The sequence below is a fragment of the Paramacrobiotus metropolitanus genome, unplaced genomic scaffold, assembly GCF_019649055.1.
Source record: "Paramacrobiotus metropolitanus isolate TYO unplaced genomic scaffold, Prichtersi_v1.0 Parri_scaffold0000095, whole genome shotgun sequence".
Classification (NCBI taxonomy): Eukaryota; Metazoa; Tardigrada; class Eutardigrada; order Parachela; family Macrobiotidae; genus Paramacrobiotus; species Paramacrobiotus metropolitanus.
This window is the reverse complement of record NW_026570315.1, coordinates 131069-142443: the sequence shown is the minus strand read 5'-3', so window position 1 is coordinate 142443 and position 11375 is coordinate 131069.

The window sequence follows — 11375 nt, the reverse complement described above, 5'->3', positions numbered from 1 at the left end:
TGTGGGTTCAGAATTTTTCATCATCAGAAGAGCCATGATTAAAAATAATTAGGGATATTGGCCGGAGGAATGCGCTTGATGCGAATGCGATTACGTTCAATGCGACGTTTCTTACGAATACCGCTTCCTTCTTGAGGTGCTAAACGTTTCTTAATGGCTTCTTTTGCTTGGTCCGAGCGTCTTTAATGACCCCAGTTGCAGCTTTTTGCAAATGGGGTGTGGCCGCATCCAGGGCTGCCTTAGCATGTGGGGCGGCCCGACGGATTATGGGCTTGGCAAACGCCGATATTTAAGCGAATAGGCTCTTCAGGATTTGAGGAAGGCCAGAGCCGTTTTGTAGTGTCCCACGGTAACGAATAAGCGCGTTTCCACCCGTTTGGCTGACGAATATGTCATCGTAGCGCCGGGGGGTCAGGAACATACGGAACAAACGGCTTTTTCAATACAAGCGTTGTGGTCGAAAGTGCAGTATGACCAGAGACTTTCCCGTTTGGAACTTGGCTTCGTCTCCGAGATCGTTGGCAATTATCAGTTTAATGGTTTCAAAATGTTGTCGAAGAACAGGTACATAATGAGGAATGTCAAAACGCGCTTCCACAGTCTGATTCACTTCGCCTCTAATAGGTACGGCACGCAGAAATTGCGCCGCCGTGTCTCTAATCAAACTATAGTCAGACACATCGCTGTAAACGAATAGGCTTTGGTTCCCCAGCAAAGTGTTCACAGGTCGGTCGGAGATGAACGTCGTTACTTGTGGTGACGGAGCTTTGTCCCAGAATCCCAAGTATTTTGCTCTTGCTTGACCTTAGGCGGTGTCAATGGTTTCAGCAGCAGGCTTGGGTTCGAATGTGCTTTGATCGAAACCCAGAATTTTCTGCAACATTACCGATTCAGGTGGAAAGTATATGGATACCCGGTTATTTCCGATGCTCAGCTTGACTTTATAATTGGTTGGCGTAAAAAACTGCACTTCGAACATTTTGTTGTTGGGCAGTGCACTTTTGTCCAGTGTCACTCTTCCATCCAGCAAGTAAGATTTAACGACAGGAGCCAAAGAATTGATGGTTTGCAGAAGCAACTCCGGCCAGTTGAAGTCAAGCAGGAAAATCCGTTGCGTGTGTACAGCAAGCTGTACCCAAAGCCCAAGGCAAAGAAACCACGCTACAAGGTTGGTGATGCGGTGCGTATTTCTATTCGGAAAGGAAAAGTGGAAAAGGGATACACTTACCGATTTAAGGAAGCAATATTTTTCATCAAGCAAGTTATTCCTCATCCGGTACCGCTTTACGTTTTGAAAGACTATCAAGACAACTCCATTGACGGAAAGTTCTACGAACCCGAGTTATCTCTCGTCCGCAACGTTCCTGACCAAGATGGTGAATTCATTGTCAAACGCCGTGGAAAGAAGGTGTTGGTGCGTTGGCTAGGTTTCGGACCGGAACACGATCAGTGGATAGATGAAAAATGTATGAAGGTGCGCCATTTTACCTGACTCTGCCTAGTGATGTCGCTATCGATCCTGCCAACACCCCTTCCAGTTGGACTACCAAGCTAAAACATCCAATCACATTGAAAGGGAAATGGGAAATGGCACTGGTGGAGCTGCAGTATCTCAATTCTTTTTATACTTTGCCTGTTGAACAAAAAATCTGACTGGATGTTGTGCGAGAATTTTATGTAAAAAAAGATGGTGAATTCATTGGTGCTCCAAGATATGTCAGTGTCCAAAAAAGCATTGTGGTCCCGCCGGGTAATTTGGGCGCTGTGCAAGGAGTGATTGTACGAGTACACAAAGTCCGGCAGTTTGTCGATATAACGTGTGCTACCACGATGGCGGAACAGTCTGAATATGCGCGATTTTATAGTTCGGATAACGCGTTCGGCCATAGCGCATTTTATGTCTTCATTTTGGGACGTGAAAAATTGCACGTTTTGGTCTTTCAAAAAAGCACGAACGGTTGAATTTAGCATTTCCGTTCCTTTACCATATTGCAACTTTTCCGGAGTACCGAGTTCTTCGAAACATTTCTGGAGGGCATCGCGGGTTTCTTTTCCGGTCTTGGTCTTTAAAGCTTGGATACTCAACATTTTGGAAAAGCAGTCAATCACAAACAGCAAATACTTGAATCCGTCATTTTCCTTGGAGTATTTTGATAAATCGGCCAAATCAGCTGGGTACTGCTGCCGCAGATTGGTAACTATCACTGGATTGCGTGGAAACCGTTTCCGCCTTTCTTTGGTGACAGTGTACGCATCGATCTCTTGCAGCATCTCCGGGGCTCTCCGTTTGTTGGCTCTGGTTTTTAGTGTTCTTCGAAATCGTTCGACTCCGCCAAAACTTTCGGGATGACGAGGATCGAGGTACCTCTTCATTAGGCGATCCATCGTTACAGCAGTTGGAGACGCAGTTAATCTTGAAAATCGGCACAACCGGATGACTGTTGGTAAAAATCCAGACATTACGGCAGCGTGATCCAATTAATTTTGTGCTTCATGCCGTGTCCCGTTTGGTGTTTGTGTGATCATAAGCGGGGCACAGGTATGGGTGCTTCATCAGCTTTCTCTTTGGGGAGACTGGGGCGGGGCTTTTTAGTTGGAGGTGGTGTAGGAGGGACGTATTGGGGAGGCTCCACGGCATTTTCATCTGGCATGACTTTTTGCTTGAGAGTCAGAAAACGTTCTAAGATACTGGAAAGTTGGCTGGCTTTTTCATATTCGCTTATATCTTTCCGTTGCAAGGTTTCGGCCACTAAATTGTCTAACGAAACGACGGCTTTGGCTTCCGGTGGCTCCCGGTTATTCTGAATTTTTTCATGTAGACGCTCCTCCATGATGCGGCGAGGTACAATAAAATACTCATCCATTACCAATCAACGATGTGAGTACACCAGCAATAACAGGCAAAATGGCACCCAAAAGTCCACCTTGCTGCAGAATCCGCTTCTTGGCTTTCATGGGATAACGGCGCAAAGCTAACAGCTTTAATGCTTTGCGGTGACGTTTGCATTTGTTCAAATCGGCGGATGATAAACTGACAGTATTCTTGATAATGTTGACAGCAATCTCTTCCAGAGCCTTCAGCTGCGGTATGTTCATAAACCCCATCAAGACGCGGCGCTGTTTCGGCTTAAGGTTTTTCAATGTGATAACGAACGGGGCAAGGGCTTTGACGCGTTCTGACATGGTTTCGGTATATCATTAGAATTGGCTTTCACAAAAATTCGCATCGACCGATTTGGGAAGGCATGTGATCTCACCTTTAAATAGTCCGGACACGTCGATCGTATATCAATAATCAGCGGTTCATATGGCTCAGCAGTAACTTTGTGGTACGCATCGCTTAGCTGACAAAGTCCTGTCTGCCGAGCAAGAAGTTTGATTTGATTGATACCACGGACATTCTTAAATAACACAAGATACTGCGAGTTCAGGGTAATGTCTCGCATGGACTTTCCTTGTTTATAAAGGTTTTGTAACAGCAAAACAACCGAAACGTTTTTGTGATGGATGCCACGCGTGAAGAGGTTGGAACAACGCACGTCTTTGCAGATATCGCTTGCGAGGTCATCAGTAACCAGCAAAGTGTGCGGGTTAGAATCAAAGAAGTCCGCTTTCTCAAAAACGGCATCAACGCCTTTAATAAATTCTACAGAGTCTTGCAGGTTGTCGAAAACTTTCTGCCATTCGCCGTAACAGAAAACAACTCGTTCAGGGACCGGACAAATCATCTGCGCGCGGTGGTTAATTAAATTTAATACGAATTGTGTTTTACCAGACATTGTCGGCCCACAAACACACATGCCGAATGGCGCCTCAAAGCGTGGCTGCTGCTTTAATACGCTATACATCTTTACGGCGATGATGGCTACAAATCAAAAATCGAAATAAAAACTTTAATAAAAACTAAATTAGTTTTTTCAACGAGATAGCCTTAAATGTCTCAACAAGCTTGAAAAATTTCCGGTGTTGCAGTGCACTCGTATCTTTTACACATCGCTTTTTATTCAATCTGGAATCTAGTTTTTCTGCAAGTATTTAAAGCCACTTCCAAAAATGGTTCACGTTCAAAAATGTTTTATAAAATCCGACGTTCTAACCTTCAAGCCATGATGCCCGTCATGACTCGCCAAGATCGGTGGTAGGACAGGATTGTCGTGGCTGTCTTTTACTTTTTGCTGTTTGCTCTGTTTACGGTGTTTGTTATATTGGATGCAGTGGGAAAAACACTGCAAACCGATTACTGGAACCAGACTGTTCGCAACACAACGTCGTGACGCAGGTAAGATTTCAATTTTATTGCAGCTCCTGAGAAATTGCATATAGAAAAAAAAATGCATTGGTAGGTATTTAAGCAACACAGCAGAATGTTTTACATCCAGTTTTCATGACAGGGTCAGTGGGACATCTTCTTAACAAGCGTACAACGCTTTGCAAATGCCTCCACACTTTAATTCGCTGTCGGACCCCATTAAATCATAATCTGAATCGGGAAGGATCGGGAACGCTTTGGTGACCATTTCATGCCGTCCATGTCTAGATGGAACGCAATCTGTCTGGTATGTGGTGTAACACTTTATTCAAGATCGTGGGTCCCCCTTTTAGCCTGAGAAAATAAGTTCATGCATCGTTTGTTTTCAAACAGAAAAGAAAAACTCGGAACTTACACTTAATGGTCTGCAGGATGGCGAATCGGTAGAACTCGGAGTGATGATGGAACAATTCAACCATTGGTGAGGAGATGTGGAACACAAAATTTTGCACCTGCACCCTGGTGGGCGCATCCGCAAACTGGCATAAGCGTTTTACAACACCTTTAAGAACCGCTTAAATAAAACCGTTTGCTTTTTTGTTTGCAGCCTTACAGCCTGTGGGTGAAGCAACACAGCAGTTCAGTTTTTGTAGTTTTTTTTTGTGGAATCGGTTTTTGTTTGTTATTGAATGTTATGCGCAAGATCGTTGTTCTTTCTAAGCTTATTCGAGAAATACTGGGCTCTTTGTACAATTTGATACATGAATTCAAACATGTAGTAAAATGCCGCTCCATACGAATTTTATGTGCAGTGAAACACAGTCAAAATGTAAGCTTGTTCGCTAAGAGCACTAACAATACCAACATTTGGCACAATTTAAGAACAAACAAGTCCGCTTGTTTCGCTTTAATGAAACATTGTTTCGCTTTAATGAAACACTGCACAGCAATTATTTCGAAGCATTGACGCAGTTATCTTCGCATTCATCCCCAATAAAATCCGGTGACAGTAGCCAAGTGTCATCTACCACCAAAACCAAAGGATATTAAGAATAAAGCCATAAATGAATGCTCTTCAGGTACCTGAATCGGGTACAGGTTTATTCCACTCCTCCTCCAGCTTTGATTCTACCGAGAAAATTATTGCGTGATAGCAAAAGAACAGTCCCACCTTCCAATTCTCGACTCCAAAAAACACCGATTCTACCGCCACAAACATTCCAGTGGGTAACTTGAGGGATTGCTAGAGTCAGGCGTTCTTGCGGAATGCGAATTATCCGGTTGCGGTGCAAATCCACCGACTTGAGGAAAGGCAAATCCTTGAGTGGTTGTAGGGGTTCAACAGGGGTGAATCCGTTACTGGTTAACGCAAGTCGTTTAAGGTTGGGTGTAGTAATGGCAAGAACGTCCAAATGTGGGTTCGCTTCTGCAATCCCCGGGCGATTATCATTCAGCTGAAGTAATGCCAGTTTCGGCAATAAAAGCAGACCAAGAAGAGAGGTCAAACCGCACCCAGCAACCGAGAGGAACCGCAGATTTGTGAATCGTTGGAGAGGAACATTTCGGAAATCGCTTAGCGGAAACAAATCCAAAATAAGGACTTCCTCATTTTCGTCTTTGTCACAAAGATACTCCAACATATTAAAGGTTTGAATGCCAAAATTTTGCAAAATAAAAATCTGCGCAGCTCAGTTTTTGAATTAGTCGAATTTTAGTTGTTTAAAACCAGAATAAAGCAGTTTCAATCACTGAAAACAATATGGCGTACTGAAATTTTATAATCAAAAAACGTTGCATTGCAAGTCACTCTCCATTGCATTCTGCAGCTTATGAAAACGTACAAGTGCAAGTACGAGTGCAAACAAGGAAGTAATGAACAAGGAAGTAAATGTAAAAACAGGTGCAACGATTTTAAAAATATATCCGTGGGTGTATCCGTGGGTGTCTTTCGATACAGCGCTATGCGGTTGAGTAAATTGCAAGGTTAAACCGTTCCTTGCATTTTCAGAGTTTCTGGTTTTGCAAAGGATTAGTTCCAAATGCAAATGAAGGTCGTCTGCAAAATCAGACCAACCATGGCCGGTGTGATGTAATATCCAAGTTCCATGTGCAAACCTGCAACGGTTGACGTCGTAGAAAACGGGTCGTGTGCACAGGTTTGATTCCAGTTGTGGGTGTTTCGATGAGGGTTGCCGTGGGGGTTTTTAAAGTGTTCTTGTGAGCGGTGGTTTTCTAAAAGGTCGGATCCTTCAAAGCTTACGCCCCCAAAATAGGTGGGGCCCACGATGGGGTTGGGCCGTCAAAGGGGTTGGGACCCTAAAGGTAGTGGGCCCACCCGTTGGGCTCCCCAATGGGGTTGGGCCCCCGAAGGGTTGGACTTTTAGACCCCCCAAGGGGTTGGGCCCCCGAAGGGGTTGCGCCCCCAAAGAGGTTGGGCTCCCAAGGGGTTGGGCCTCCGAAGGGGGTTGGGCTCCCAAGGGGTTGGGACCCCAAAAGGGTTGGGCCCCCAAAGGGGACGTTTAGGCCCCAAAAAAGGCTGGGCCCCTAGAGGGGCTGGCACCTGAAGGGGTGGGGAACCGAAAGGGGTTGCGTCCAAAGCGGTTCGAATAGCCGCAAGCTGTAACGGTTAAATTCGAGTAAGATGTCATCGCCTAGCGTTCCGTGTGCAAAGTTAAGCAGTTCGATAAACGTGTGACGTCATAGTGGTGCGCCACGTGTGCAAAGTTGCAACGGTTCGCTACACTGTTAACCATAGATCTGTATGGGCTACAGTCCCTCCTATGGTAAAGCTGTTGTTAAGCATAGACCTCTATGACAAAAGACCCATTCAAGTAACCGCCGCGTGGTTAAACTTGCTCATGGGGGGTTCAGGTAACGACACCCTTTCCTATGTTAATTTCCCATAGACGCCAGCTCTTTGTGCTGCTATGGACATTCCCAAAGTGATATCCATCAACGACGGGCCACCAGGAGCTGAGTCAACGACGGGCCACCACCACATCAACGACGGGCCACCAGGAACGCACGGGTTCAACGTGTGCGTCTGACCGACGGGTTGTTCCACACCGTGCCCGCTTGCCATTCACCAGCAGGCCGCCCGGGTTCGTCACGCCGCATCAACTGTTCGCCGTATTGCTCCTGGATAGACGCCAAATAAAAGGCGCAAGCGTGTGAAAACACCGGCTGCGATGTCACATCAGGATGAAGTGGGGACGGGACAAGAGAATGTTCCTTGCAAGTTGCAGGACCGTACATGGCAGCTACTCGGAGATCTTGGAGAAATAAACGGCCACGCCGCATGAAGAAGATATGAGTTGGATGCTTTCGCGTTTATTTCGGCAATTCTACCGCTTTAGCATTTTTGCCGCAGTTAATTTTTTCACATAAGCGCATATTAACCGCCAAATTTGTTTTCATATTACGTACCGCATAACGGTATTTGTTTGTTTTCCTTGAATTCATTCGAACGGGGTTCCTGCAGTCAGAGCCGACTGCTTCCCGCATCTCCACCATGTTATAGTAGATGACGCATAGCGCGCGTTTCCCTGTTTGATATCTCCTCGACGGCATATCCGATCGAGTCGAAATTGCTTTTTCAGAATTAGCATTATCGCGTTTTGATTTTTTCCTTGATTAACGATTCTTCGGAGCGCATTACTACCGCGGTGATTTTTGTCTTCCAATGTTGATTTTCACGTATGAATAAAACTGCGTTTTATTTCCATTTGTTTTTTCCGTCCGATCTTCTCTTTGCGGGACCGTTATTCACGCCACCACGTGTAAACATGGACAGAGCATCCAGACTTCTACAACCAAAAATGTTGCAGTGTCAGCAAACTGACGACTGATCAGCAAGAGAACAAAAACCTTGAAATCGTTTTGTTTAACTTGGACGAATATTATTGCGCCAGTCCTTTGGCAGCCCACGGTAGCGGCAGCTAGCGACTGTTCTGCTTCCGTTGTGCTGAGTTGCTCTCAGCACCCACTCGCCCAGCGCACGCAATATCAGCATTCACTCTGGCAGCGCCTGCGTCTTCGGCCGATCAGGTTTGCATCGCTCGTGTTGGATTCCGGCCGCAGATAGAGGCTTTTCTTAGTATGGCTCAAGTTGCCGCTGTTTCGAGGTTCAGTGTAGATTTTGCAATCGCACTGGCAACTGCTCGACATAGGTATGTGTGCGTTTGGTCTGTTGCAGTATTATTGTCTCACTGTCGTGAGCACTTTGTACGGCAGTTGCAGTATGATAGCCAATCCTTGTTTTTTTTTCTTCGACGGATCTTTTTGAGAAGACGTTGAACTACATCCGTAACGACCAACGTAGGCAAGGAAAGAACCAAGACACCCGAAAGCTAGAGGCTGGTTACACCCGCGAACGACTTTTACCGACCTCCCTAACGAGACGACTCCAGAGACATCGGCAAACCCGGCCATACCCAGCACAGCAGCTCCTATCGGACACACCAGTGCAAGCTTGGCGACTGAAAAGCTAAGTTTACCCAGCCAGCAACGTATGCCAGCACCGGATCAGGCAATTCCATTGTCCGGACCAGGCGCACCAACGGCGCCGGCTGGACCCCCTGAGCTAGCTGTGTTACAATGGGGGAAAAACACAACTCAAGGCAGGTTCGACTTTTAATCAAAACTCTTTGCAACTGATTTTCGACACTGATCTTCAGGCGCTCCGCAAGCGCGCCTTTTATTAGCGGCACATCAAAGCGAATTCAAAAATGCAAAATAAACAAACACGAAACCACAACAAGATTAGGCAATCAAAACACAATTATGCAATCATCAATACCAAATTACATAAGCATCTGACATCATCGGAATGATGTCATAGCAGCTCTACCGGCCTTAAAAGCCGCAGAACGCGCACTTAAGGCCCGGCCCATAACTGCCCCGGCCAACTACGTTGGACCGGCACCAGAAGGACCTCCAGTCACACTAAATTTCCACTTGGTAATAAACCGGGTTTACCAAGTGCCGAAGTTGCTGGTTATGTTGATCGGAGGAACTGGACCATTAACCGCCCTCTTCCACCCAGAATGATAACAGCCTCCTCCGCCCCTTGGCAAGAACAAGTCAGAAGAAGGGAACACATGAAAACCAGTACAAACCTGTACGTGCCAGAAATGCCACTCAAGCCTGAACCCTTGCTTCCAACATCACCTCCAACTGCATCGTCGGTGGCTCCAACGGAGGCCCGACAGAACTTTCAAGAGGTCCAGATGCGCTGGTTCTCCCAACGGAGCAATACACCGATTCTGACCAAGAGTCAAGTCCTGACCAGACAACCGCCGGATCTGAACCCGAAGAATTCGGGCCAAAGAAGAATCGTGACCGACTGGAGAAGCCAGTAAAACGGCACTAACCGAAACGTAGAATTCGTGGGGGTCTAGGGGGTGATCCCGAAATAATTCACCGGGCAAGAAACGCCTAGTTAAAAAATAACATGTAGAATCATAGGGCGTAAATTTATAGGATGTAAAACCATAGGGACCAGTTCGAGAAGCTAATTTCACTATGACCCCGTGTTTAACAATAGAACATGGAACAAGACACCGGACCAGGCGTTTGATCCGGTATGTGAATCATGCGTCATCAACAGCCAGTCCCAACAAAGGCATTTTCCGTGCTATTCTTGTTTCTTTGTTGAAGCACTGCCAATGATGGCGACAACGCCATCGCCATGGCTTGGCCGAAGTCAAACGAGGCAATCCCGCAGCGTACAGACACGTCTGCAGAACCATCCTGCAAAGCGAAGACATAAGTGTGGATAAGAAAAGACCATCCTTACCCTTCTTCAGGAGGCTCTTCTGGGGAAATCTGCGCCTACTGCGGCAGTTCAGTTATACGTCACAACCGTAGCTGTCCCTACCGGGGTAGCCCAGCCGAACGTACAGCCAAACCTGGCCCAGCACGGATTTTGGGGACCTGCACCTACAGTGCTGTCCCAACATTACGGCACACTAACAGCACGTGGCAGCTCCGCCGTCAGCCTTACTACTGCATTTCTCGCAAACTGAGGACGCAAACCGCGCCATTCACCGCCCAAATAATAGCCAACGCCGGAATCGTCACGGGTTGCCCATTACATGAGCGCCCACGGTCGTTCCACGATAGAACCGATTACGCTGTCCAGAACAGGACACAAGTCACACAAGCCCTGCGACACGACTCCCGTGGACCGCGTAATTTAGCGGATGAGTTGGAAACAACCGGGCGTGAATTGCAGGAATGCCTTGGAGGATTGTTGGCCCTAATGTCAGAAGAAGCTACGCCGCTGCGCCGCCTGGATTGAGCCAAGGGCTGATCCAGCTTAACTCCGGCGATATGTCTCACCAAGAAGTGGTTGAGACAAGCGCACTGGACAGAATGTTTCGGAGAAAACCGCGGTTACCAAGAAGTGGTACCATAATGCTGAAGCGGAAAACTTGCCCACCATTATGGGTACAATCCATCGGTTGATACCCTCGCCCATCAAACGCGGCTTACCGCCATGAAACGTCTAACTCAACGGATCTCTGAGTCTCAAACGAATTCCCCGGATTGGCTATGGCTTAGCGGCGGGAACCATGAATTTGGCCTGGCCATCCCATACCATCCGACGGTGTCCACCGGACCGAACTTGGCGCAAGGCTCAGTTCCCCGGCACGAAAGAGGTTTAGCGCCTGTAGCCGGCAGATATATTGGCCTGTTTCCAGTTGGCGAGCCCGGCAGAAAAGTGGTTTTCCTCCCATAAACTGCCGAAGTGCACCCACAATTCTGCCGACCTGAACCTATGCTTTGCCTTTGGGAACTCCAATATATCAGCCGAACCGGCGCAACTGTGAAATTTGATACTGTTGTTGCAGTCGAGCCGCCAACAGCACGGCGGGTCTGCATCATGTACACCATAGGCATACAGCCGCCTTAGCAACTATTGTACCAGCACAAAACAGAGAGAAGCGCACGCTATCCCCTGCGCCGTGTCTAAACCTTGCTGCGCCTGTGCGTGTATGCTGAGTGTGCATCATGCACAGATATCTTCGCAAAACACAGTAATTATTGAACAAATTTATTTTTCCCAAATAACCCCTCCGCTTGCAGTTACAAATTACAATTGTGGATGGTGTATATTATCCTT